This window comes from Andrena cerasifolii, chromosome 11 (genome assembly GCF_050908995.1).
Source record: "Andrena cerasifolii isolate SP2316 chromosome 11, iyAndCera1_principal, whole genome shotgun sequence".
Classification (NCBI taxonomy): domain Eukaryota; kingdom Metazoa; phylum Arthropoda; class Insecta; order Hymenoptera; family Andrenidae; genus Andrena; species Andrena cerasifolii.
The window spans coordinates 11,006,672-11,014,817 of NC_135128.1; the positions used below are offsets into that span (position 1 = coordinate 11,006,672).

The window sequence follows — 8,146 nt, forward strand, 5'->3', positions numbered from 1 at the left end:
AAGTTTAGTGTGTGTGCATTTATCTTTAACTGAAACAAATTTGGTTAGAATAATGGACACGAAAGCTTGCAAATTTTCAGAGATTTTCCCACGTGATTTCCCCGATAAAAATTCAGAGAATGATGTAACAAATGCCACAGAACCCTCACGCATATTTTATATAAACTTTCGGTTCCATCGTCTCCCTCTTTAGCACCCAATATTTCCATCGCGTCATCCACTGGTAATTCTCTTTCGCGAGCCACGTTCCCTCGATATATCGCACGTTCCACTTTCGTCCTCTTGAAAAAAACGCACGATCGAGCGAGTTTTCCCGATTTTCTTCTTTCAAAAATAAAAAGTGCACTTATACCCCGAACGCACGACCCGATGCTCTGCAGCTGGATTTAACGAACGTGTATGGAAGTGGTATCCCTGTTTTCCCCGCTTTTAATTCACCGACTAGCAGCCCGTCGACGAAATTCTTCCCTCCGAACATCGTGCGATAGAAATTGGAAACAGAAATGTTCTTTATCGAGTTTCGCGCTTCGTACACGCCTCTACAGGGGGTGTATTATAAAATCTCGCCAACAGAGTTCTCTCTTACTGTTTCATAACTCTCGTGCAAAGAGGAAATATAATGAACACGTTCATAAGCATAGAGGCCTTTGAGAAAGGGGCCACTTGATTGTGCTCCATGGTCGGAATACATTCATCTCGTATGAATGAAGATCTGAATAATCAACTGATGGGAAAGACTGATCTTGTTTACGGAAGAAATTGTAATAATATCAAAATTTCTCTTTCTGCTTTTTTATGACCTATAAAACTGTATAATTAAATTGTTTAAAATTTTTAATTTAAACAGTAAACTGTTCCCCATCACAAATTTTAAATAATTCGATTAGATAGTTTTATACAGCATAAAGAACCGTTCAATTTTCTGTGTAACAATTTTTTTACATCTACTATAGTTTTCAAGATATACTAGAAAATAGGAAAACACTTATTAACCTTTAGTGGGTGTTTTCACCCTGAAGAACCGAAAATGAGCACCAAAGAAACATTGTCTGATTAACGTCCTCTACAAACCTGGACAGTTTAAAAAAAACCAGAATGTTCGGGTAACCGAACTTCCCTTGTGAGCGATACTAGAAATCTAGGTACATCTCCAAAAATTTATTCCAAAATTTCCCTTTATTTTGTGATATACAATAACTTTCCATCCATGCTATACTATACACTTCTTCCCACCATATATCCTGCAAAGGTAATTTCTTTCTGATTGTCTTAACACTCACAGCGTTGCAGTAAGGTGCTTAGTAGCTCCTCGCCTTGGTCACCCCGAGGCCATCCCTCCCTCCGCACATTATTCTCCTTTTTCTACCCCCATTTCCTCTGTCTTCATTCGTCTCTTTCTCATCTCGCTCCACCTAACCATTGCTTCGACTCTTTATTTCCACGCGCCTTTCTTCTCCTATCGCCTCACGACCTTTTTGCCCGTCCTCCCCGTTCCTTTTGCTCAGCCGTCTCAAGGTAAGAGCTTCTTATTCTCACTGTCCTCGCCTGCGTATCGTCCCCTGCCCCCGCCCCTCTCGGTACACTTTTTTCTACCCCCTCGCCTGTCTTTTACGACAAGTAATTACGCCCCCGGAATCGCTCGCTCCAGTGTGATATCCTCGTGATTAATTAGATTTCCAGGTGTCAGGGAATCGTAACTGGCGAAAGGGGAATGGGTCGCCTTAGTATTCTTTCCCCCGACGATAAGTGTTTAATGAACGTAACGAACACTGGGCCGTGATTTATCGCGATGCTTTACGACGCGGAGGGGGAGAAACGTATGTTTGGGCTGATAACGTTGCCAGTTCCCTTGGCCAGGATACCAATATAATTTTTTTCACCCAGAGATACGAAGTCGCGAGAGGGTGGCGTTCCAAGCGGATGGCGCGCCGCCTACGAGCGGAGATATCTACTTCGTCTTGAACTTTTCAAACTTTCTCCCCGCTGTAAGAAGCTTACGCTGGTATTAAAGTACGTCCGCAGCTAATATGCAACGTGACTTGAGGAAATTTCAACTTTCATAACTTAACACCGAATTAACCCTATTCACCATTAGAAAACCCAGCGGCGAAGTCATCCCGCGTGGCGAAACGAAAGTAAAGAAATATTTAGATTGAATTTCCAGGGAGTTTCCTTCCCGCTGTTCCCCTCGCTAACTTCACCCGTTAGCCTCACTTTCTCGCGGATTGGGGTGGGTCAAGTTACTCGAACGTTGGCTTTGCTTATGGGGTGTTCGAGCACAGCAAGTCGGTAAATCATTCAGCGGCGTAATGGATTTTATATGAAGACTAGGTAACTGGAGTCGATGCACTCTCCCCCGTTCGTTCAGGTAGGAATCTAATATCGTCGGAGTAACAGTGCGGTAAGAAATATGGGGGGGAACCGTTCAGCTGCACGCGCACCCACCACTTTACTGGGGTTTCGTTTCGCCCTACGCACCCGGAATTTATGGAAACGAGAAGAAGCGGCGATGGTTTCGCGAGCCGTTCCCCTTGTTCGAATTAACAGCGTGTACGGATAATTTTAGGGAAATAGCCACCCCATCGACTACTTTCGTCAGTTTTTGTGGGCCTTGAAGTATTAACTGTGGTTCGGGATTGCTGGGGCCCAATTAGGTGGGAGGACATTCTCTGCGAAGGTTGATGTAAACACAGCAACGTGGGAACGTGTTTTATTTGTTAACCCTTGGTTGCATTTTGTTACAAATATGCGACATATTTTTTCTTCTCAATTTTTTTTGTTGTAACTAGCATTTAGTGTGATTTAACTATCTTATCGTGAAAGTTACATATCCTAGTTTCTAAATATTTACATAGACCAGGCTGGACGTTGTAATTCCGCGGTTCCTAAGTAATTATAATCGTAATGGCGGGAAAAGTGGACAAATCATTCCTGAGTGATTTTTTTTCAAAATCGAAGAATTTATGCAGCGAAGGGGGTCGGAGTAGGTATTTTATGAAATTTAAAGGATAGACTAGTATTTTCTGTTATCAATTATTATTCAATTAACAGCGATTTAACGTTTGTTAGGTGATCTTAGGTACCATCACCGTACTTTGGCTGAAATAAGGGTAGACTGGTATTTTTTGTGCTTTTCTATCTTTTTTAAAACGATATTATCTGCATCTAGTGAAAAGCCTCAAAAGTGACCCACGTAAAAAGCCTCTGTGTTGGTTTTCCTTTGATGTATGGAGTGCCCTGTTTATATCTGTAAGTGTACTTATGCTTCAAGGTACAGTAAATTTAGAAGAACCGACAATGGATGGCGTTTGAAGTACAAACTCGAGGTATCGATACTTTGATTATTCATTCTGAACGCCTTCTATCAGCATAAACTTCCAATTCAAGAGGACCCTGACTGCAACCCTGAATCGTTGCCATTAATCTGCTGCATGTGGACTCAAGCTGCCCCCAATTGGTCAAATTTCTTTGAAACAGACGGACATGTAGAATTATTAAAATCCGAGCCTCCAGTACACACATCCCAGAGCGTGTGAGTTATTAAGCAGTCACACAGGGTCTCGTAAATTTTGGATAATGTTTTGAGAGTGCATCGCTAATCGCAACTCACCCTCGAAGATGCTCTTCCTAAACCTGCGTTTCTTCAAAGGTATTACCTGTCTGTGGTGTGCACGGTACACAGAATAAATACCGCGTCACTGTTTACGTGCCAGCTACCCCTGATTTATGGTAAAGCGCCGGGAGCCTTTAGTATTTGTCAGACACTCTCTCTAACCAGGGGCTGAGGGCGCGTTGCATAATGAAGACGCTAATTCCGCGCTGTCCTTTCACGCGCCATTTTCTTACATTTGCATAGCACGCCCAGCCAGGTCAGTTCGTAATACCCTCCAGTTTATTCGGCACGTCGACCGCGATCAGACCTTTTTGCTTTCCTCCCGCGGGCAGCTCGTCGAGTCATCGCGCCCGGCATGTACGTGTACTCCTATACACACCGAAAATAATGTGCAATTCATGGTTGCTGCAAAAGAGGAGTGGCTCTTCGTTTAATAATGAAACTGAGCCGATAGGAGAATTTCTACTAAAGATGGTACTCTGAAATCACAACTGTAAGGCACAGAATTTAAAGTAACTCTGAAGGAACGACTGTACTGTTAATTGAAGAGTCCTTGTAAAAAGCACAGCCAGTGCCAAAAATTAAATTCTATACTTCAGTATTAGTATTAAGATGTAGAACATTTTCGGATAATTTTTTTTTAATTCTGGCACTTACAGTGTTTTCTACAAGCACTCTACAATTGTTGCTAAAAAATGGTGTCCTTAAAATTAAGAACTCTGTATTTTACAGAGTAATTAAAAACACTCTTCACACGCATTCGTTACGTATTTTGAAAGCTATTGATATCGAAAAGTATTTTACACAAAAGTTGAATATTTTCGAGGGTGTGTAATCTCGCATAAATGATTTTTTTCTAGGTGGAGAGGTAGAGGAGATATGAAGACGAACTTATTTCTTTTTAAATGGAACCATACACTTTCTACTGCAGCCAATAGATGACTAATTCGAGTTATTTAACCCTCGGTTCCCACAGTGGGTCAAAATGACTCACAATTTGACCCTGAGGTAAAACATCTTTGAGGCATCATTGAAAATGGTATTACTCTTTAAACATGATAATACTTTAAATGTTAATTTTATCTACAATGTTCAAACTTTATCTAAAAAAATTTGCAACTTAATTTTACAGATAGTTTTTAAACAGCAGCTGATTGAGAAGTGTCTTGAATCGATCCAGTGTGACAACTACGTTCGAAAAAAAAACGGGTGTGACAATCGAGGGTTAACGGGAAGTTAATTGGGAAATTTGAATCCTCGCGCTGGCCCACGACGCTATATTCGGATCACACTATCGATCCACCGTACTCCAACCGAGAAACCCAACCCGGCAGATCAGTCGCCACTGCGATCACCATTGATTTGCGGCTAATTATCCCGCATTCCTGGTTAACTTCGACATCCCGGCGAAAGATTTATCGCGGCAATTTGATAACTGCGCTGTTGGTGAGCAGTGGAGACCGTTCACCGAGGCGTCGCGGCGTGTTACAGCCATGATTTAGCTAAGAGCAAACACGAGAATTTACCGATTGTTCGCGCCTGGTAGATAGACGGTTGCGCGTCGCTCGCTGAAACGTTGTTATTTCCCGACGAGCCTTGTAAATCTATTACAGAAAGCTGACTCTGCAGGCAAGTTACCTGAACCCCTCCAGTCATGTTTTATTCAACGAACGCTCCAGCCGGTTAAAGTGTCTGTTGACGTTCGAGCATTGACAAGAAGCTTCGCGCCCCCGTTTCCTCCAAAGAATCGCGATTTTATACAGTGTTCCCACGTGACACGCCTGCCGGTCCATGGAATTTCGAGCCCCCGAACTTCAATGAACGATCGACGCGTCGATATTGATGGGGTGCGCCTAGTTTTGGCTTCTATCGATCCCCGCGCGTTTGCCCCCAATTTTCATCTATCTCCCCTCGCGTTCATCCCGTTTTCTATGACTCGCCGAACCGTAACTCATATAACACGCGCCAGGGCATCGGAAAATATGTCCACCCCCTCCCCGTCGCACATTGCGAACGGTGTACCGAAAACGGGGCAATATGGACACCGTGATGGACCGTTTGAAATACTTCTCGATAACGCGTGCGAGACCCCCGAAAGCGAGGAGGTGTGCGTTTAAACGGGCGAGTCAACAGACGAGCTGGTCCCGCCGTCCGCGGTGAATCTCGAATGCGCATTTGTTGGACGGAGGGACGCCAATTATGCGGTTCCAATACAGTGATCAACGATCAGCCGGAGCGGCCATCGCGTGGAAGCGACAGATCATTAACCGAGCATAATCAGAAACTTTTGTTCGGCTAATGGCTTGTTGGCCAGTTTCTTTCCAGGGGATGCTTGACGGTCGATCGAAGCCTCATTATGCGCGGTATTGCCTGGGAAGCAGGAAATTGTCGCCAATGGTATTGTGAGAAACTTCCCGGCGGAACTCTTCGCTATAATTTCATTTCAGAGTTCTTGATCGTGATTGGTGCCTAGTATAAGATCGTTCAAAAAGTAAGGAAATATTTTACGAAATATTATACAGAGGGATTTATTCAGCGCAAATAAGACTCTTTGGAAATACATTGGTGGCATTGAGTAATATTACAAATGGGCTGCAGAAAGCTACCAACCCTCAATCATCTGAAACCGAGTAAATTTAGTTTGGAGATTTTAATTGTTAAAGAAAAGCCACTTTATTTCTATTGGGTCTATTTTATTTCTCGTTATTGTTTTACAATTTTTTGTACTGGGGTATTTAATATTAATATTATTTTAAAGTTTCTGCAGCTTTTTAAGTCTAAAATGAAACTATGGCTTGGTAGTTTTAATAATAAAATTATATAATTTAGGAGCTGTTCTGTGGGTTGGAAATTGTTTACAAAATAAAGATGAGAAAATTATGGGATCCGTACTTTGTTTTTGCCACTTTGGTAGCTTTCTGTATAATTCAGCCCAGATGATATTAATGGTATCTGTAGAAATCATAATAATACAAAGATAGATAGAGTATACTGACAACTAATTAACAAAAAAAAGTAATAGCCAGTTCAGAGGAACCTTCTGCACAATTGTTGAAGTTTTCATTCTTGCATTCTCCAGCATTCGTGGTCTGCATGTGACTAAAGCAAACGCAAGTGCCACGTGTGCTCCGACAGTATCGAGCCACGAACATTCCCCCATAAAGAATGGACCCAATCTGATCGTGCTTTTTCTCCATGGAGCTCGAGCAATGCCGAAGCACACGCTGCTCGTATCATATTTATTTAATTCGGTAAAAACCCGCAACAGATGGAAGGGGAACAAGCGGGGCAGAGCCTTCAATTAACGGAGAACACTGTTTTTATTATGGCGGCGGTCTCGTTGCCGCACGGACTTGTTTCGCGCCCTGTAACTCGCACGAGCCTCCAATTAGTTTTCCCGCTAATTAAACCTCGCCGGAAGGACAGGGCGAAACAACGAAGGTAGAAAAAAAACCGCAGCGTTACGACTCCCCGTCTGCAGGCCTTTACTCGTAGCTCTTTTTCGCCTCGGAACGAAATAAAAAGAGAGCAGCGTTTCAAGAGCGTCTGTGTACCAAAAAATGATCGAACGGCCTCGACACGGTTACAGCGAGATCTTGCGGGAGCCATGCCTGGCTTGTTAAAGGATTATTGCATTCGTGAAAGCGAACAGGGCGGGTTGCATGCGTCCCCAAAGGGTTATAGCACTCACCTTCAGTTCAAAGTTCGCCTGCTGTTCGCCGTCGTTTGTCCCTCGACGCACTGGAACAGTTTCATCTTAACTTTTCGCAGTTTATACACTTCGCGTGCACGATCTACAGAAGCCCCTCTGCCTCGTCGCAAGGTCCTGTCTGGGGACGTTTCGCGGCCAAGTGCATGGTTGCTTTGGGATCACTCGCGTGTCTCGGGATAACGCGGACGTCTCTGTGGTTCAAGCTGACTGGATCAATCGCGGCGGCAAGTACACCCGTTGATAAGTTCTTTTCAAACGACACTGCGTAAGCGGTCTCCTCGCTAAACTTCGCGTAGCCAATCACGGCAGGTTAGATCGATGTCCCGCGGCTAACGGCGCAAAGTTTCAATGCCAGCACAAAAGTACTCGGAAAGTTTCAGGAGGAGGTAAAACCGCGAGCACCGAGCCGCGTTAACGGTAATGTTCACGGGGATTCGATGGGGAATTAATGAAACACGTTGTTGCCGCTTGATTTGATTGTCTTAACGACTCCACCACTGAGAAACTCTTCTGTACGTTATTTCGAGATGCACTTTGAATATAGAATTTCCGCGGGCATTGACGAATTGCCGATCTCTGTTCGTTGATTGAAATTTTCTACGATTTCGCGAGACTCTGTTGGACTGGCGTCTCATTGCATTTTGCTTCGGTGATTCTGCTTTTGGGTACGGCGAGAAGAGAGAGTAGATTGGCGTTAAAAAATGGGAGAATTTTGGCTTCGAGTGGGACTGACGATCACGAAGATCTAGGCGATCTAGATGAGAACAGACGCGATCCTCAGGGAGGACTCGAGCTAGGGTCCAGCCGAATGTAGCAACGCG

General features: G+C 43.7%; 1 protein-coding gene across 2 annotated transcripts in view; it reads right to left on the reverse strand.

Moving 5' to 3' along the window:
- Glurb (metabotropic glutamate receptor B) overlaps window positions 1-8,146 on the reverse strand; it is a 243,591-nt gene extending 235,445 nt beyond the window's left edge. For both annotated transcript variants that reach the window (XM_076822664.1, XM_076822663.1), the window contains exon 1: window positions 7,305-8,146. The gene's annotated coding sequence lies outside the window, so the exon portion shown is untranslated. The remainder of the gene's footprint in view (window positions 1-7,304) is intronic.